This window comes from Salvelinus sp. IW2-2015, unplaced genomic scaffold (genome assembly GCF_002910315.2).
Source record: "Salvelinus sp. IW2-2015 unplaced genomic scaffold, ASM291031v2 Un_scaffold16399, whole genome shotgun sequence".
NCBI lineage: Eukaryota > Metazoa > Chordata > Actinopteri > Salmoniformes > Salmonidae > Salvelinus > Salvelinus sp. IW2-2015.
In genome coordinates this window covers 47,116-66,786 of record NW_019957568.1, presented here as the reverse complement: position 1 = coordinate 66,786, position 19,671 = coordinate 47,116, and the positions used below count along the sequence as shown (strand labels likewise).

The 19,671-nt window shown below is 43.8% G+C and overlaps 1 pseudogene; it reads right to left on the bottom strand.

Moving 5' to 3' along the window:
• The window catches only part of LOC112080643 (focal adhesion kinase 1-like), a 39,743-nt pseudogene extending 20,280 nt beyond the window's left edge, over positions 1-19,463 (bottom strand).
• Between the last annotated feature and the right edge of the window lie 208 nt (positions 19,464-19,671).

Genomic DNA, 19,671 nt, shown 5'->3' with positions numbered 1-19,671 from the left:
CTGGAGCAAGTGTGCATATGAAGTGGCTATGTTGAGTGTAAAAGGTCCTATACACTAGATTTAGAGTTACTTGGCAACTTTAGTCATGAATGATACAAAACTAGAATGTCTTAGAAATCAAAACATATATTGGCTGCATGTATCTAATATAGGCTATTGATGATCTGAGAAAGTAAAAAAAATAAAGCTTGTGCTCCATTCCTTACCTCAGGCTGTTCTCATCAAGTCATCATATTTTCACCCAGCAGTCTATTCTCAATTGAATCTTGTCTTTACTGAGATGTCAAATTAGTTAAGATTTAGAATGTCCCATTATCAAATGTGCAGGAACAGGAACAGGGGAAAAATACATGTAATCCGTATGCACTCCAATAGTGAATGGAGGCCGCGCACTCGCGACGGTCAGTCTTTCAATGATGCCGGAAAACCCACTTTGAGTTTTATAGCAGAGCTGTGCTTCATGTGATATTCTGCCCAAACTCTGTATGCCATGGTCTCTTGAACCCTGTTCCTGCAGTTACCCAGTGCTTACATTTGGAAACCTAGTGAAAACTCTTCAGGAACATCGATAGTAACATGTTTTCACAACGAAACATATTTCACTAAATTGTTGACAGCCKCGCTGCACGCTTGAGAAAGGAATGAAGGAGAGAGAGGAGGAGATGGAAACGCACGGTGGTGAGATATTCTGTATAGCTAAAGGTAATGTGTCACCCAATTAATTATGAAAAAAGACAAATAAAATCACTATTATTAGGCTATTCCAAATCATACAAAAATTCACTATAATCGTAAACTAATTGTAAGCCGCCCTGCACAATCAGTGAACCAACAGCATCACTTAGGGCCTATAGGTCTCTCCCAGACTCGTGGATAGAAATGTTGGAGCGTAGCATAAGGTAACCAGTACATACAGTATGRATAATGATACAGTCCACACTCAAAGGCCATTACTCAAATGTGTTTAATTTTGGAGTATAGGCTAGCCCATTAATATACCAAAGATCTTAAATCAGTTTGTTTGATGTTTTTCTGCCATGTGTAATATACGGTAGGCTATGTATTGTATAACAGCACCATTTTTTTCCTTCAGGTTTGGGCTCATAAACCTCAGATTCAGATTATACATATGCATAATATCTATGCATATGCATAAGCTCTAATAAGCATATGGGTGTTCTGAATTAATCATCACCTTAAAAAGCATTGTACATTTCGTTGCATTAGGCTATGAAATAACATCCACAAGCACCATGTTTACACTCAGTTTCAACCTGCTTTTGCACTTCTTTCTTCAAATTGATGATCATGATGATCAGTGTTTGATGATCAGTGTTTGATGTGATTATTTCATTTGCATTGATGTCAGAGTGGTTAGAGGGACAGTAGAGCCCTGAGTACCAGGCCATTAGGACCTAAGGAGGATAATAGTGCCCTGAGTACCAGGCCATTAGGACCTGATGGGGGGATAATAGAGCCCTGAGTACCTGGCCATTAGAACCTGATGGGGGGACAATAGGCGGTGACCCGTTCCTGGCGGTGACCCGTTCCTGGCGGTGACCCGTTCCTGTAGGTTCATGCTCTACAACATTCGCAGAGTACGACCCTGCCCACACAGAAGCGGCGCAGGTCCTAATCCAGGCACTTGTCTCTCCCGTCTGGATTACTGCAACTCGCTGTTGGCTGGGCTCCTGCCTGTGCCATTAAACCCCTACAACTCATCCAGAACGCCGCAGCCCGTCTGGTGTTTCAACCTTCCCAAGTTCTCTCACGTCACCCCGCTCCTCCGCTCTCTTCCACTGGCTTCCAGTTGAAGCTCGCATCCGCTACAAGACCATGGTGCTTGCCTACGGAGCTGTGAGGGGAACGGCACCTCCGTACCCTCAGGCTCTGATCAGGCCCTACACCCAAACAAGGGCACTGCGTTCATCCACATTTACATTTGCATCCACCTCTGGCTGCTCGCCTCCCTACCTCTGAGAAGTACAGCTCCCGCTCAGCCCAGTCAAAACTGTTCGCTGCTCTGGCACCCCAATGGTGGAACAAACTCCCCACGACGCCAGGTCAGCGGAGTCAATCACCACCTTCCGGAAACACCTGAAACCCCACCTCTTTAAGGAATACCTAGGATAGGATAAAGTAATCCTTCTAACCCCCCCCCCCCATAAAAGAGTTAGATGCACTATTGTAAAGTGGTTGTTCCACTGGATATCATAAGGTGAATGCACCAACTTGTAAGTCGCTCTGGATAAGAGCGTCTGCTAAATGACTTAAATGTAAATGTAAATGTAAATAGAGCCCTGAGTACCAGGCCATTAGGACCTGTGGAGGACATAAGAGCCCTGAGTACCAGGCCATTAGGACCTGATGGAGGGACAATAGAGCCCTGAGTACCATTAGGACCTAATGGAGGGACAATAGAGCCCTGAGTACCATTAGGACCTGATGGAGGGACAATAGAGCCCTGAGTACCAGGCCATTAGGACCTGATGGAGGACAATAGAGCCCTGAGTACCAGGCCATTAGGACCTGATGGAGGGACAGCAGAGCCCTGAATACCATTGGACCTGATGGTCGTTAGGTAATACCGACGCATGTCCTGAGGGCATAAAAGGAAATTACCACCTTCATTCATAGGATAGGTTGATAGTACCCATGTAGTAAGTAACCTAAACCTAGCAATGTTACATTGAGCTGGTTGAATGGAATATGAATGTCAGTCATCCAACATACTGTAACAGACATAAGGCCATGCATATAAAAAAAAAGAATCGTCCTCCCTTATCTGAAACGAAACCGACCGCCACTGGAACCAAAGTGTTGGTCAGTATTTCCCAGGATACCCCAACTACATTTGATATATGATGTTATATTTAGACAAAGATATAAAGATACAGGCTCTCTAATTCATACCGTTGGACAACACCCTGACTTACAGCACCACCACTGCTGGCTAGTAGCAATCTGTATTAGAGATCCTGTTGCTCTGCCCTAGCTCAGTACATTAGCTAAATGGCTTTTAGCTAGTTAGCGATTAGCATTCATTTAGGCATATGCCAGCTTCCTAAGACCAACTGACTAGCGCTTTGCAGACAGCAAGACACACAAACAAATAGTACAGAACAGAAACACATGGATTCATATCAAGAAGCAACGTGGAAAGCTGGATTCCTTCTTGTTTTGGAAGAATCTGTTGAGTGCATGCAGTGATTGCATGCTGAGAGAATGTAAACAGCGAGGAACCACGAAGTTTCTAAACCCAGAAGCCCAACATCACAGTTTGGGTTTTTTCGAAATCTAAAGGCAAAACCTAATTTGACAAACTGATATGTTTTCATTTTCATAAAAAACAACTGTATATCGAAGAATTGCCTTTGATTTGATGACCTGCACATGCGAAGATCGTCACGACACGACCATTAGACCCGATGACGTGTTTCTGCACATGAGCTAAGCTAGATAATGTCGCCACGACATCACCTACAAGTGTGATCTGGGATTTCTAATGAAGAAGCAGTTTCTAGGCCTTTTTATTTACACTCTCTTTTGAAGAACTGTGCTGCCTGCTTGAGTGACAGGGGTTGGGTTTGGTGTGCTGGAAGCAAGCATCCGTGGGGGAGAGGCAGGCATTGTGGCAGTGCACAAGGGGGGAGAGAGAGTGAGAGGCTTGCTCATGCCAGCAGCCGGGCACAATGGCAGGGACAACACTTTTATTATAGGAGTCATGAGGATAATGCACTTTACTGTTTGACAAATTCACGGTTTTATTTGCCCAAAATCAAAATACTTTTTGATTGAGGTGACCAGGTAGATGTGCAGATCGCACCAGTGTGACTAGTAATACATTTAACTCGTACAGCTAAGTCAAAGGGTCGCAAAATGTGAGTAAATGGTCACAGTCTGAGGCCTGTAAGGGCAGACAGAAACAAGAAGGATGAAGGATGAAGAGAGAGCCTGACCATTCCACCGGAACAGTTTCCATCAGGACTATGAGGTTTGTGCAGAACTGGGACACCTATTCTCTGGGGTAAGACTATGAGGAGCAACCAGCCAGCCAGGTGATGACACTGATTCAATCTGAACAATGGCATCTCCCTGTTTGCAGAGGCCTATGTTAGAACCCCCAGGATGGGGAAGAGAGCAATGAAGGTTTCTTACCTTCACAGAGTCCAGCAAACTCTTGGGGAGAATCTTGGTAAACCCACATCTTTTCTGCAGAGGACAGAAGCAGAAAGAGTACTGCATTACAGCATTGATCAACAAGAATGTGTGCTCATTTCACCAAAACGAGGTCAGCAGTAGGGGAAATTGAATTAAACTATAACCAGAGTAGTGATTTTTTTATTTATATCAAATCAATCTTTTTTTGTTGCCATTTTCATTGTCACTGACTCTGTATCAAGCCTGGCATGTGAAAACACTACTTCTAAAAAAAAAAAAGTTATTTAAAAAGAGATTGTCTTTAAAACAGCATAATTCCCTCTTAAAGCACCACTCTGTTTTCAGTTGGCTCCAGATAGAGCACCTGTCAGCTGGTAGATGGCAACAGGACTGAGGCCATTTCCATAGCTAGCTACTGTGTAGTCAACYCCACACACTCACCACCCCTCCATAGCCCTATCAGTTGGTTAAGAGCCAGCCAGCGGTCCCTCTCTGTATAGGCCAGGTACACAGTCTGGTCTAGATATATAACATCACCATTCACCCAGGCAGTTTGGCTGACTAATATCCCAGTGTGGTGGAGTGGTGTTGTTCTGGCTCTGCAACACACAGTCAGAAAATACATACTAACGCWAATATGTCCAGAACAAACAAATKATTTGCTTCGGGAACATAAAGTCACCAACGGCCTTTCGCCTCCACCACCGTGCTCCAATGAGGAACATAAAACTCTAGCTCCTGATATAGGCTGCGTCCCCAATGGCACAGTATTCCCTATAGTGCATTACATAGTGAGACAAAAGTAGCACACTGTGTAAGGAACAGTGTGCCACTTGGGACGTACAGTAGCTATAGCCTACACGCTGTGGCTGGTAGGTCAAATCTTCAGATTGCATCTATTTGTTGTGAATAAGCCAGAGCCAGGATTCTGTCGTAACCAGTGGTGACAGTGTGAAGCTGCTCAGTTAAATTGGAACTGATAGCGTTTTAACTGCTTTGCAGATATGAAACAAACAGACAATCATAATATCACTCAACATCATCAAATTCKCAGTTTATACTACAAAATTAATTTCAATGGCATACGCTAAGGCATTGTTTGCAGAATAGATTAATGCAGTTCAATGCAAGATTAATATAATTCACCAATACATTTCAGAAAATATTGCTATCAGGTTGTAAATCACAGCTGGCCTGGTACATTGTTTGCTGCTTCCATTCGGGATGCACTGACTTTTTCCCCTCATATCGTTTTTTAGTGGTTATACACAGTTATTTATTTAGCTAACTAGAACTTGAATGACTGTTATCCAGTTAGCTAACATATCTCATGTTCACTCTGGCTATATATCTAGCTACACCGATTTCAGAACACTCTCATTTGAGTGTGCCAGAGCGCAGAATAACTGATGAATTAACGAACGCGCAACACCTGCTGAATATGACCGGTGTCAGTAAACATAGGCAAAAAAACAAATAGTTAGTCAGAAACGCTCTAAACAGCCTAACCAACTCTGCTAGGGCGAGTAAAACGGTCAGAGTGAGGTGTTCTCTCATTTGTGTCTCTAAGTAGCTAGCTAGCAAGCTAGCCAACTTTAGCCAGTTAGCTTTGGTGCTTGGTTGGGACAAGCATGGATTGGCAAGCAAGCTTAAGAAGGACGAGTAGGCTTCCCCACTGTTTATCAGTGCAATTTTGACGGCCAACTAGCTGAACAAGTTTGAGAGGGTTTATCTAATGTTCCTTCGTTAGATTTTAGCTCATCTCACTCTGGCTAACATTAGTTGTTGATCTTGTTGTTGTTGATAAGTGGTTGTCTCCCACTGGACATCATAAGGTGAATGCACCAACTTGTAAGTCGCTCTGGATAAGAGCGTCTGCTAAATGACTTAAATGTAAATGTAAATGTTGATGTGCATAAACAACTGAGGGAGAGAGAGCCTGCGTTTCTAGGTTGTTTTGATCAATAGACTGTAAAGTTTCAAATGTATGAGGACTCCCGTGGTATTTTAAGAAATCCATTCAGGTGTTCTACACGTGCATTGCTGCTGTTTGGGGTTTTAGGCTGGGTTTCTGTACAGCACTTTGATATATCAGCTGATGTAAGAAGGGCTATATAAATACATTTGATTTGATTTGATATTTTGTGGCTTTGGCGAATGCGTTCTAATGATCTAAGTAGCGCTGTTGCAACTGCCTGTAAACACACAGTCCAGTTCATAGTGAATGATGGCAGGGCTACTGCCTGTAAACACACAGTCCAGTTCAAGTGAATGATGGCAGGGCCTACTGCCTGTAAAACACACAGTCCAGTTCAAAGTGAATGATGGCAGGGCTACTGCCTGTAAACACACAGTCCAGTTCAGTGAATGATGGCAGGGCCTACTGCCTGTAAACACACAGTCCAGTTCAAGTGAATGATGGCAGGGCTACTGCCTGTAAACACACAGTCCAGTTCATAGTGAATGATGGCAGGGCTACTGCCTGTAAACACACAGTCCAGTTCATAGTGAATGATGGCAGGGCCTACTGCCTGTAAACACACAGTCGCAGTATCGCCCTCTGCTGTAAACACACAGTCCAGTTCAAGTGAATGATGGCAGGGCCTACTGCCTGTAAACACACAGTCCAGTTCAAGTGAATGATGGCAGGGCCTACTGCCTGTAAACACACAGCTCCAGTTCAATAGTGAATGATGGCAGGCCACTGCCTGTAAACACACAGTCCAGTTCAAGTGAATGATGCACCTACTGCCTGTAAACACACAGTCAGTTCAAAGTGAATGATGGCAGGCCTACTGGCTGTAAACACACAGTCCAGTTCAAAGTGAATGATGGCAGGGCCTACTGCCTGTAACACACACAGTCCAGTTCAAAGTGAATGATGGCAGGTACTGCCTGTAAACACACAGTCCAGTTCAAAGAAGTGATGATGGCAGAGGCCTCACTGCCTGTAAACACACAGTCCAGTTCAAAGTGAATGATGGCAGGGCCTACTGCCTGTAAACACACAGTCCAGTTCATAGTGAATGATGGCAGGGCCTACTGCCTGTAAACACACAGTCCAGTTCAAAGTGAATGATCGCTCTGGATAAGAGCGTCTGCTAAATGACTTAAATGTAATGTAAATGTAATGATGGCAGGCCCGTGTGGCAAACGGCTTGTTTACATAAAGGCCTACTGTAGCTCTGATTGGCAATGGCGCACCGGTCTGTGTAGACTCCGGTCCTGTACGAGAGAGATGTTTTAATTCGGTTTTATTTACTGCAGTGTCTATTAATTGTCCAAATGTGAGGCTACTTTCCCACTCTATATTGCTACATCGAATTTTCAAATGCCTTAGTATACAGGTCACCAGGACCCTATAAATATAGGGTCACCAGGACCCTATAAAGGGAATCGGGTGCGATTTTAGACACATCCTTGGTTAAACTGACAGATATTATCGGGCAGCCACCCTCCCAGAGTGTGAAAGGCTTTGGCAATGTAAACATATGTTTCACATGCCAATAAAGCCCTTTGAATTGAATTGAAAGGGCTATAAAATAGTGGGGGTCCTGTTCACACGATCACAGTGCCATCACTGGGGTGTGGGGACATTATAATGACGCTGTAGAAGGTGATGAGAATGAGGATAAATTATTCTAACACTATAAATAGATCAGACACATTTCAACAGAGACTACGTCCCAAATGGCATCCTATTCCCTACATACTGCACTACTTTTGACCAGAGATATAGGGAATAGGGTGCCATTTGCGAAGTGTACAGAGTGAGAGGTTCACGAGGAAGGCAGTCAATTTACACTGGCCTACATACGTCTAACCAGGAGAGGACACACACGGTCAAAGGCTCAGCACAGCACAGGCTCATAGAGGTGAAATGTAGGATCTCTGTTCATAGATAGTGTTAAGATAATGACGTGTATGTTGTTAATACAGAAATACATCATTTTAAAAGTCCAATGCAGCCATTTTTTAAAATCTCAATATAAATCATTTCTATGTAACAATTAAGTACTGGAATTGTTTCAACTAAAATTGTAAAAAAATAAACAAAAATTGCTTCTTAGCAAATAGCAATTTCTCAGGCAAGAATTTTGCTAGGACTGTCTTGGAGTGGTCTGAGTGGGGAGGGGGAAACTGAAAACAAGCAGTTATGGGCAGAGAGGTTTGGAACTCTCTTTCTTATTGGTCTATTAACTAATTTACCGCCTGGTTATGTCAGCAGGCAGGCCAAAACTCCATCCCACCAAAACAGGCTGAAATTGCAGGCAGTCTTTTCAAACAGCTCTTACACTAAAAGGGCATTATCATCATTTTCACAACTTCACAGTATTATTCCAACCTCAAAGTGTGGAAATATATATAAAACACAAGTAAAATCTAGTTTTTGACTGCACTGGCCTTTAAGTAAAATAATCACTTACTCTAATAATTCATAATTTGATTTTACCAGGGCATTTCTCGCATTTCCCTAAAAAATCTCCTGTAACAGAAAACAAAAGATAAAAACAAATTGTGAGTAGTCAAAATGTATATCTTTATATGGAATATTGGACAGTACATGAATTCAATGTTTATAAGATATCAAATATCAAGAATTTGAAATAGAACTCACCTGATTTCAAGGCAGCCCAATTTAAGTGCAATGTCTTGGTCGACTCGATCAGCTACCTCCAACATGTAGTCACTCTTGACCTGAGAAACATCATCACAGTCATTCTCTGAAACATGTAGTCACTCTTGACCTGAAAAACATCATCACAGTCATCTCCATGACAACATGTAGTCACTCTTGACCTGAGAAACATCATCACAGTCATTCTCCATGACAACATGTAGTCACTCTTGACCTGAGAAACATCCCACAGTCATTCTCCATGACAACATGTAGTCACTCTTGACCTGAGAAACATCATCACAGTCATTCTCCATGACAACATGTAGTCAGTCTTGACCTGAGAAACATCATCACAGTCATTCTCCATGACAACATTGAGTCAGTCTTGACCTGAGAAACATCATCACAGTCATTCTCCATGACAACATGTAGTCAGTCTTGACCTGAGAAACGTCATCACAGTCATTCTCCATGACAACATGTAGTCACTCTTGACCTGAAGAACATCATCACAGTCATTCTCCATGACAACATAGTTCAGTCTTGACCTGAGAAACATCATCACAGTCATTCTCCATGACAACATGTAGTCACTCTTGACCTGAGAAACATCATCACAGTCATTCTCCATGACAACATGTAGTCAGTCTTGACCTGAGAAACATCATCACAGTCATTCTCCATGACAACATGTAGTCACTCTTGACCTGAGAAAACATCACCACAGTCATTCTCCATGACAACATGTAGTCAGTCTTGACCTGAGAAACGTCATCACAGGCATTCTCCATGACAACATGTAGTCCCTTTGACCTGAGAACATCATCACAGTCATTCTCCATGACAACATGTAGTCAGTCTTGACCTGAGAAACATCATCACAGTCATTCTCCATGACAACATGTAGTCAGTCTTGACCTGAGAAACATCATCACAGTCATTCTCCATGACAACATGTAGTCACTCTTGACCTGAAAACATCATCACATCATTCTTCCATGACAACATGTAGTCACTCTTGACCTGAGAAACATCATCACAGTCATTCTCCATGACAAAGAGAACTACTACAGTAGTGACAGGTAGTGTAGTTAGCATTGTAAATCTACTGGTAGACAGCAATAGGTAGATGGAAAGAGGTCCTCAGTACTTGTGGTTGTCATCAGATGCTCAGCTGGTAAAGCAATGCCAGGATATCGGGTTCGATTCCCTGGACCACCCACGCGTAAGTCGCTTTGGATAAAATCGTCTCCTAAATGGCATATATTATATGATTATATATTAATTAGTTAATCTGACTGAGCTGCAGCTGATGGGTCCAGCTCACATGGACTTTAATGAGCCACGAGACTTGAGGCTACCTCAATCTCTAAGAGAGAAAAACACCAAAGCTTGTATTTAACAGCAACAGGTGGCCGTGCCTATCACCTCTGACCAGAACATCAGCCATCAATGTCTATCATTTCTAGGTGGTTCTATATGTTGAATTGCTGCCGTTCCTAACACCCAGCAGTGGATGGCTGCCGTTTCTATCACCCTGCAGGGGATGGCTGCCGTTCGTATCACCCAGCAGGGATGGCTGCCGTTCGTATCACCCAGCAGGGGATGGCTGCCGTTCGTATTACTCAGCAGGGGATGGCTGCCGTTCGTAACACCCAGCAGGGGATGGCTGCCGTTCGTATTACTCAGCAGGGGATGGCTGCCGTTCATATTACTCAGCAGGGGGTGGCTGCCGTTCGTATTACTCAGCAGGTGATGGCTGCCATGTCGTATTACTCAGCAGGGGATGGCTGCCATTCGTATTACTCAGCAGGGGATGGCTGCCATTCGTATCACCCAGCAGGGATGGCTGCCGTTCATATTACTCAGCAGGGGATGGCTGCCATTCGTATCACCCAGCAGGATGGCTGCCGTTCGTATTACTCAGCAGGGATGGCTGCCCGTTCGTAACACTCAGCAGGGGATGGCTGCCGTTCGTACACCCAGCAGGGGATGCTGCCGTTCGTAACACCCAGCAGGGATGGCTGCCGTTCGTATTACTCAGCAGGGGAGGCTGCCATTCGTATCACCCAGCAGGGGATGGATGCCGTTCGTAACACCCAGCAGGGGATGGCTGCCGTTCGTATTACTCAGCAGGGGGATGGCTGCCGTTCGTAACACTCAGCAGGGGATGGCTGCCGTTCGTATCACCCAGCAGGTGAGGGCTGCCGTTCATATCACCCAGCAGGCGAGGGCTGCGTCGTATCACCCAGCAGGTGAGGCTGCCGTTCATATCACCCAGCAGGTGATGCTACCAGACTGTATCCACACACAGCTTTCAGCTGTTGGACTTTCTGGTGGTTTCTTCTCTAAGAACCTCTGGCCAGCAGCCCAGACAGCTATATAACACACTCTGTCACACTGTACCACCCCAGCAGGGCCGTTTCACTGTCACCAGAAGCTATTTAACAGAGTTTATATAGCCTGCAGCCAGTTGAAGTATAGCCAGCTGACGTTGTCACACATTGTCCTCTACCTGTTGTGAAAAAAATCATAATACACAATAGAGTATTTCTCTGATAAACAGAGAACGAAGAACACTGAATGGTTTCTGCACACCTGACAGTCCCAACTCAAATGAATATGGTTTCTGTCACACCTGACAGTCCCAACTCAATATGAATATGGTTTCTGTCCACACCTGACGTCCTAACTCAATCTAATATGGTTTCTGTCCACACCTGCAGTCCCCCACTCAATCTGAATATGGTTTCTGTCCCCACCTGACAGTCCCAACTCAATCTGAATATGGTTTCTGTCCACACCTGACAGTCCCAACTCAATATGAATATGGTTCTGTCCACCTGACAGTCCCAACTCAATCTGAATTGGTTTCTGTCCACACCTGACAGTCCCAACTCAATATGAATATAGTTTCTGTCCACACCTGACAGTCCTAACTCAATTCGAATATTGTTTCTGTCCACACTGACAGTCCCAACTCAATATGAATATGTTTCTGTCCACACCTGACAGTCCCAACTCAATACGAATATGGTTTCTGTCCACACTGACAGTCCTAACTCAATTGAATATGGTTTCTGTCCACACCTGACAGTCCCAACTCAATATGAATATGGTTTCTTCACACCTGACAGTCCAACTCAATCTGAATATGGTCTGTCCACACCTGACAGTCCCAACTCAATCTGAATATGGTTTCTGTCCACACCTGACAGTCCCAACTCAATCTGAATAGTTTCTGTCCACACCTGACAGTCCCAACTCAATTGAATATGGTTTCTGTCCACACCTGACAGTCCCAACTCAATCTGAATATGGTTTCTGTCCACACCTGACAGTCCCAACTCAATATGAATATGTTTCTGTCCACACCTGACAGTCCAACTCAATCATGAATATGTTTCTGTCCACACCTGACAGTCCAACTCAATTGAATATGGTTCTGTCCACACCTGACAGTCCCAACTCAATCTGAATATTGGTTCTGTCCACACCTGACAGTCCCAACTCAATCTGAATATGGTTTCTGTCCACACCTGACAGTCCCAACTCAATCTGAATATGGTTTCTGTCCACACCTGACAGTCCCAACTCAATCTGAATATGGTTTCTGTCCACACCTGACAGTCCCAACTCAATCATGAATATGGTTTCTGTCCACACCTGACAGTCCCAACTCAATTGAATATGGTTTCTGTCCACACCTGACAGTCCCAACTCAATTGAATATGGTTTCTGTCCACACCTGACAGTCCCAACTCAATTGAATATGGTTTCTGTCCACACCTGACCAGGTCCTAACTCAAATGAATATGGTTTCTGTCCACACCTGACATCCCAACTCAATATGAATATGGTTTCTGTCACACCTGACAGTCCCAACTCAATATGAAATATGGTTTCTGTCCACACCTGACGGTCCCAACTCAATCTGAATATGTTTCTGTCCACACCTGCAGTCCTAAATCAATTGAATATGGTTTCTGTCCACAACCTGACTAGGCCCAATCAATATGATATGGTTTCTGTCCACACCTGACAGTCCCAACTCAATCTGAATATTGTTTCTGTCCACACCTGACGGTCCCAACTCAATCTGAATATGGTTTCTGTCCACACCTGATGGTCCTAATTCAATTTGAATATGGTTTCTGTCCACACCTGACGGTCCCAACAGAATCTGAATATGGTTTCTGTCCACACCTCACGGTCCCAACTCAATCTGAATATGGTTTCTGTCCACACCTGACGGTCCTAACTCAATCTGAATATGGTTTCTGTTCACACCTGACAGTTTTAACTCAATCTGATTATGGTTTATTTCCTCACCTGATGGTAGAAGTAGTTCAGTGTAGGTTTATCTTCTGAAAAATGGTTCAAGAATCCTTTTGGCAAGTAGCGTATCCGTAGCTCATACCTGTGGAGAAAGAAATGCCATATGGTTAGCTCGATGCTAACGAGGACGAAGGACAACTCAGAAACAAGGTTCCAAAGGAACACATTGATACAGAAGAGTTAGGACAGACCAAATGCTGTTTTGATATCTAACAACCTCTGTGTGTTATTATACAGCGCTGTGAATGTGTAAGCTGTAAGGTACAAGTCAGGACGTTGTAATTATTCTGTACTTTCCCAGAGGATCCTTTCATATGGAACTGATCAAAGAGATCAGTGAGGGGCCTCCCGGGTGGCGCAGTGGTCTAGGGCACTGCATCGCAGCGCTAGCTGTGCCACCAGAGACTCTGGGTTCGCGCCCAGGCTCTGTCGCAGCCGGCCGCGACCGGGAGGTCCGTGGGGCGACGCACAATTGGCCTAGCGTCGTCCGGGTTAGGGAGGGTTTGGCCGGTAGGGTTATCCTTGTCTCACTAGCGACTCCTGTGGCAGGCCGGGCGCAGTGCGCGCTAACCAAGGTAGCCAGGTGCACGGTGTTTCCTCCGACACATTGGTGCGCTGTGTTAAGAAGCAGTGCGGCTTGGTTGGGTTGTGCTTCGGAGGACGCATGGCTTTCGACCTTCGTCTCTCCCGAGCCCGTATGGGAGTTGTAGCGATGAGACAAGATAGTAATTACTAACAATTGGATACCACGAAATTGGGGAGAAAAGGGTGTAAAAAAAAGAGAAGAAAAAAAAAAAGAGATCAGTGAGACGAGTCTCGTCCCAAATGGCACCCTATTACCTACATAGTGAAACTGTTTGACCAGAACCTTATGGGCCTGGTCAAAGGTAGTGCCCCTATATAGGCATAGGCATCATCGAGACATCATCATCATCTTTGGCAGGGAGAGACCTCAATGATCATTCCTGGAATAACTATAACATCCAGCCACGCCTTCTGACCAACCTACAAGGTGAATAAACTACTGAACAGCTTGAAATACTCTGTTCTAAGCCTGTTCCTTCTAATTACAAAGTCTTTGACTAGAGAAAACCTGTCCCGGCTCTGTCATATCAGATCAGATGGTCTTTGAATGTAGTTCTGTTGTTTTCTACTCAGCTGGTGATCTACACCAGAGAAGAGATAATATCACCCACACCTACACACACCTGGTATCACCCTACACAACACTGAAATCAAGTGTCTGCTGCTACGCAGATGACCTGGTGCTGCTGTCTCCCACTAAAGAGGGTTACAGCAACACCTAGATCATCTTCACAGGTTTCTGATCAGACTTGGGCTCTGACCGTTAACCTAAAAAAACAAAATATAATGATATTCCAAAAAAGGTCCGGAAATAGGATGACAAATATAAATTCTATTTGGACAACAGTTCTATTAGAACACACCAAAAACGAACAATATCTAAGGACTAAATATCAGCACACCAGAGCTTCCACATGGCTGTGAATGAGCTGAGAGACAAAGCAAGAAGAGCATTCTATGCCATTAAAAAGGACATCAAAATGTGAAATTCCAATTAGAATCTGGCTCAAATTTTTCAATCAGTTATAGAACCAATTGCTCTATATGGCAGTGAATGTATGGGGTCCACTCTCAATAAATGAATTTACTAAATGGACAAACATCCAATTGAAGTATTGCATGCAGAGTTTTGCAAGACTGTTATTGCAAGTACAAAGAAAAACTCCAAATAACGCGATGTAGGGCAGAATTGGGCCAATATTCCCCTCCTCATTCGAATAGAAAAAAGAGCATCAAATTTTACAACCATCTAAAAACAAGTGACCCTAAACATTCCATCACACAGCTCTACAATGTCAAGAGATGAAACCAGAGAAGAGTCCCCTCAGCCAGCTGTTTGAGGCTCAGTTCACCAACCCAAACCAACCCCATAGAGCCCGGGACAGCCCTCAGAAAATTGGCCCAACCAAATCATCACAAAAACAAAAAGAAAAATATATAACCTATTGAAAGACACCACAAAAAATCAAAAGTAAACTTCAATGCTATTTGGCTCTAAACAGACAGACAGGTGGCAGACTATCTGACCACTGTGACTGATAGAAAACTGAGGAAAACATTGACGTAGGTACAGACTCAGTGAGCACAGTCTGGCGTATAGAGACCGGTCGTCACAGGAAACCTGGCTGCCGCAGAGAGACAGGCTGTTCTCACTCTGCTCCCAGGGGAGAGGTAGAGACAGAAGTGCATTTCCTACTACACTGTGACCAAATACTCAGACCTAAGAGTATATTTCTTTCCCAAAATTATAATTCAATACAAAGAATTTGAAACTAAAAAGATGAAGAAAAATTCAAATATTTATTGGGTGAAAAGCCAAAATGTGCAGTTTTGGCAGCCAAATATGTGTCCCCTGCCACAGCCTGAGGACAGCCATAGGAAAAATGCTAAGTAATGTTGATAATATTTCCCATTTACCTTAGTTTGTTTTGTCTTTCGTACCAGGTCATGTGTCTTCTCAGTCATGTTGACACTGGTCTACTACTGTTGCTTTAATGTATTGTTGTTACTGATTAATATTGTTTTGTAGTTGTGTAATGGTAATCCCATGTCCACTACTACTATTTATTATTGCTGTTAGTCCCACCATTATTTCTATATAAATATATAATATATTTTGTGAATAATAATGATACATATATATTATGTAAATTTTTCGCATATTGTATACTATCTGACAATGTAAAGTAAAAAACTAATGCCAGTCAATAAAGTCAATTGAATGAATTGAAATTGAATTAATAGAACAGCAGCCAGTGAAGGTACATGACGCAGTACATTGTGATTCTATGTAAAAGGCAAGTCATTCATTTGATGTCTGTATGAATGGCTTTGAGGACAGTGTCATGGGTATTGAATGAGTATTTTAGGTGTCTCTGGCTCGCTGTCAACACTTCCATGAACCAGTGTTTCTAGAATGTGTCTTCCATGAACAAGCTATTGATACGACTGTGAGATCCAATGTTCAAGATACATTTCCCTTCGACAATAAGGTAAAATTAGGATCATTTTCTCCTAATGTATCAATCCTTGCTTTTATTGTATTAACCTACGCACCATTCACACAGCTCAACAACGGAGAACACAGAAAGACAAGCAGTAACACGCTCCATGCATGAAAGCATTGAGACGAGGTCAACACCCCCCCCCCCCACACACACAGATATCCATCCATTATCCAGTCTTCCTTTCAACGGCTTGTACAGCCTCGTTTGGAATGCAAGGCTAATGAGACACATAGCATGTGTCTGACACTGGATGCGTCTCAAATGGTCACCCTATTCCTATATAGCCCCCACGGCCCTGGTCAAAAGTAGTCACTTTAAAGGGGACATGGAACCATTTGGGATGCAGCATTGAAATGCTCTAAACAGAAATGTAACAAATGGGACACTGCAATAGGTCTACTTCCTGTGTAAACAACTACAGCATCTGAAATGTGTTTTTATTGTTGCTATTACTGACGATACAGGCTTATTCTATCGCCAGAAGGAATTAAGGCTGAATAAAGAGACTATTTCATAATGAATGAGCAACACAGTCACGGAGTATCCCTGAGCTAACTTCACCAGAAACCACTAACAATAGCACACAGTCAATTCATTTCCTCTGTATTATTTAGCTCCATTACTTCTGCACTGATGCCTGACTGAGATGAGGTGGGACAGACAGAATGCTCTGCTGTGGTGGTTGTGGTCTACAGTATAAAAGCATGCATTATCTCACTGTGTTCAATGGTAGGTCCTACCGTCCTATGCACAATACAATGCTGCTTAGGAACAGAACAGGTTGTTCTGCGAGGTAGAAGGTGTTGTATCATTGAGTATTCGTAGAACATTCACAGAACAGTTATGTTCCATCTTGATTTGTGAGCCATCACAGTTGGGATTCATATATAATTCTGAGAAGGACAGGTGCCAGGGTTTAAACTGAGTCATGAAACGCCTGCTGTCATGTTTTTATTCTTTGGGACATCTAACTAGGCCTGCTACATTATTCAAATGTATTCTTCCAGCTGGACACATTTCAGAATTACAGCACACGCACGCGCACACGCACGCACGCACCGCAGCACGCACGCGTTCTAAAGGAATTCTAAAACACGTCCTCCCAAACATGTCAACACATGCCCTGTCTGGCCATGAAGGAAGCAGAGGTGAGGGGGAGTACAGTCTGAAATATCACCCAAAAAAAGCTGTCTAGACATTGCTCTGCTATCTCTGATATGGCATTTCTCTCTCCATATCTCCACTCAGTCAGAGTAGAAGAATCTATCAGCATTAGGCTCAACATCAAAAACTGAGATCACATCAACAGATAGTTTCAGTCTTCTCTAATTACTATCCTCCTCAACACTTTCTCAGTTGACTTTGTCAGCGAATCTCTCATTGTAGTCTAATTTCCCTTCCAATAACAGTGATGAGACAGGAGAAACATGATCTTAGCCTATAAAGGCCTAATTACATTGGAACGCCATATGGAGGGTTTTCAGCCTGCTTCTGCGGAAGCATGATTTTGCAGGCAGATTGGAAGGAAATTCAAGGCCACTCGGCCCCTAACTAACAGATGGCAACAATTGATTTTCGGTTCTGTTGCAACTCTGCCCAATTCCCCATCCGTGGGTTTACATTTGAAAAAAAACAAGGCACATAATCCGAGTTATTTTATGATCAAATTTGATCAAATAACCAAGCGCCTTGCAACGACATTGACTGCACACATCTCCCTAGTAACAAGGTCACTTCGTTCCATGACATATTTTAGCCCCTTGGCTTTGCCACTGGTCTGAATCCATAAAACAACAAATTCGTTCCATATTTTCTCTTCCAAAACAGGCCTAGGAAATCTGCCATTTTAGCTAGTGAGCACTAGTTAGACATTTTAAGCACGATCAGCTTTCAAGTGGCAAGGCTGTAGCCGGATGTCTTACTCATATAATGTAGTTATGAATTAAGTTATGCAAAGCTATAAGGTGCTGTACATGCGCTTATAATGCTATTATGACGATGGTATTCATAAGGAAGTGTTTGAATATTTATATTAAAGCAGATGTTTAACATGACCATATGCTTTCAATAGCCGCAGCGTCAACGCTTTAAGGAACACGTTACAGAGCATTGTGAAAAATATGGCAATTTATACATCCAGTATTGTCACGTGTCTTGTGACTGATACCCCTGATCGCTTTGTGCACTAGTATGAACATGCCGAGAAAATGTGACAATAGAGATATTCCTAAACAGCATCACCACGCAAAACTGGACCAGACCTTCAGTGTAATATAGCTATCAGACAGAGAGTTCTGGATGCCGTTCTTACCTCCACTCGTCCTGAGGTGGAGCACTCGTACCTTCTCCCTGCCGCGGGACACGCCCCCCATTTTTGGTCGGGGTGCAAGCCAGTGGATGTTCCTTGAGCGCAGGCTGGCTGAGACGCAGCCCAGACAGAAACAGCGACGTTCACCTTGTGGATGTCTGCTATCTTCTGGATGATACCCTGTCAGCGGACACACGTGTTAGACACACACTTAGGCTATAGAGTCACGCTGAGATAATTCAGTCAATGTCAATGGGACAGACGTGTAGACAGTATACACACAGAGGTTAGAGAGGAATCCAACTCAAGATTGAGATTCAATCAACAACACATCAGTCATAATCCTAAAAAAGTCAGTATGGCTTGTGTTCCAAATGGCACCCCCAGGTATGGCACCCATTCCCTTTGCGGAAAAAGAGTTTGATTGACAGTGAATGAATTTGCCTACTAGATTGTAGTTTGTGATTCAGAGGCAGGGATATAGATAAATGAAATAAGCAGTACAGATGACGATTGGTTAGTGTGACAGACAGACCAGTGGGGGGCGGCCTTCCTTGGCCCATCCATCCCTGTAAGTCCAGGGTGACATGTGATGACTCCAGGAGAACCATCTATTTCACCCATCCATCCCTGTAGTCCCAGGGACGTGACATGAGGACTCCATGAGAACCAATCTATTCAACCCATCCACCCGTAGTCCAGGGTGACATGAGGACTCCCATGAGAACCATGCTATTCACCCATCCATCCCTGTTAGTCCAGGCGGTGACATGATACCCAGGAGAACCAGATATTCACCCATCCATCCCTGTAGTCCAGGGGTGACATGAGGATTCCAGGAGGAACCATCTAATTTCCCATCCATCCCTGTAGTCCAGGGTGACATGAGGACTCCAGGGAACCATCTATTCACCCACCATTCCCTGTAGTCCAGGGGTGACATGCAGGACTCAGGAGAACATCATCACCCACCCATCCCTGTAGTCCAGGGTGACATGAGACTCCAGGAACCATCTATTCCACCCACCCATACCCTTTAGTCCAGGTGACTTGAGGACTCCAGGGAACCTATCTATCTATGACAGTAGATAAGATAAAGAACAGCTTGGAGAGTTACACTGAATGATAGATCATCCCTCTCTTCTCTCTTC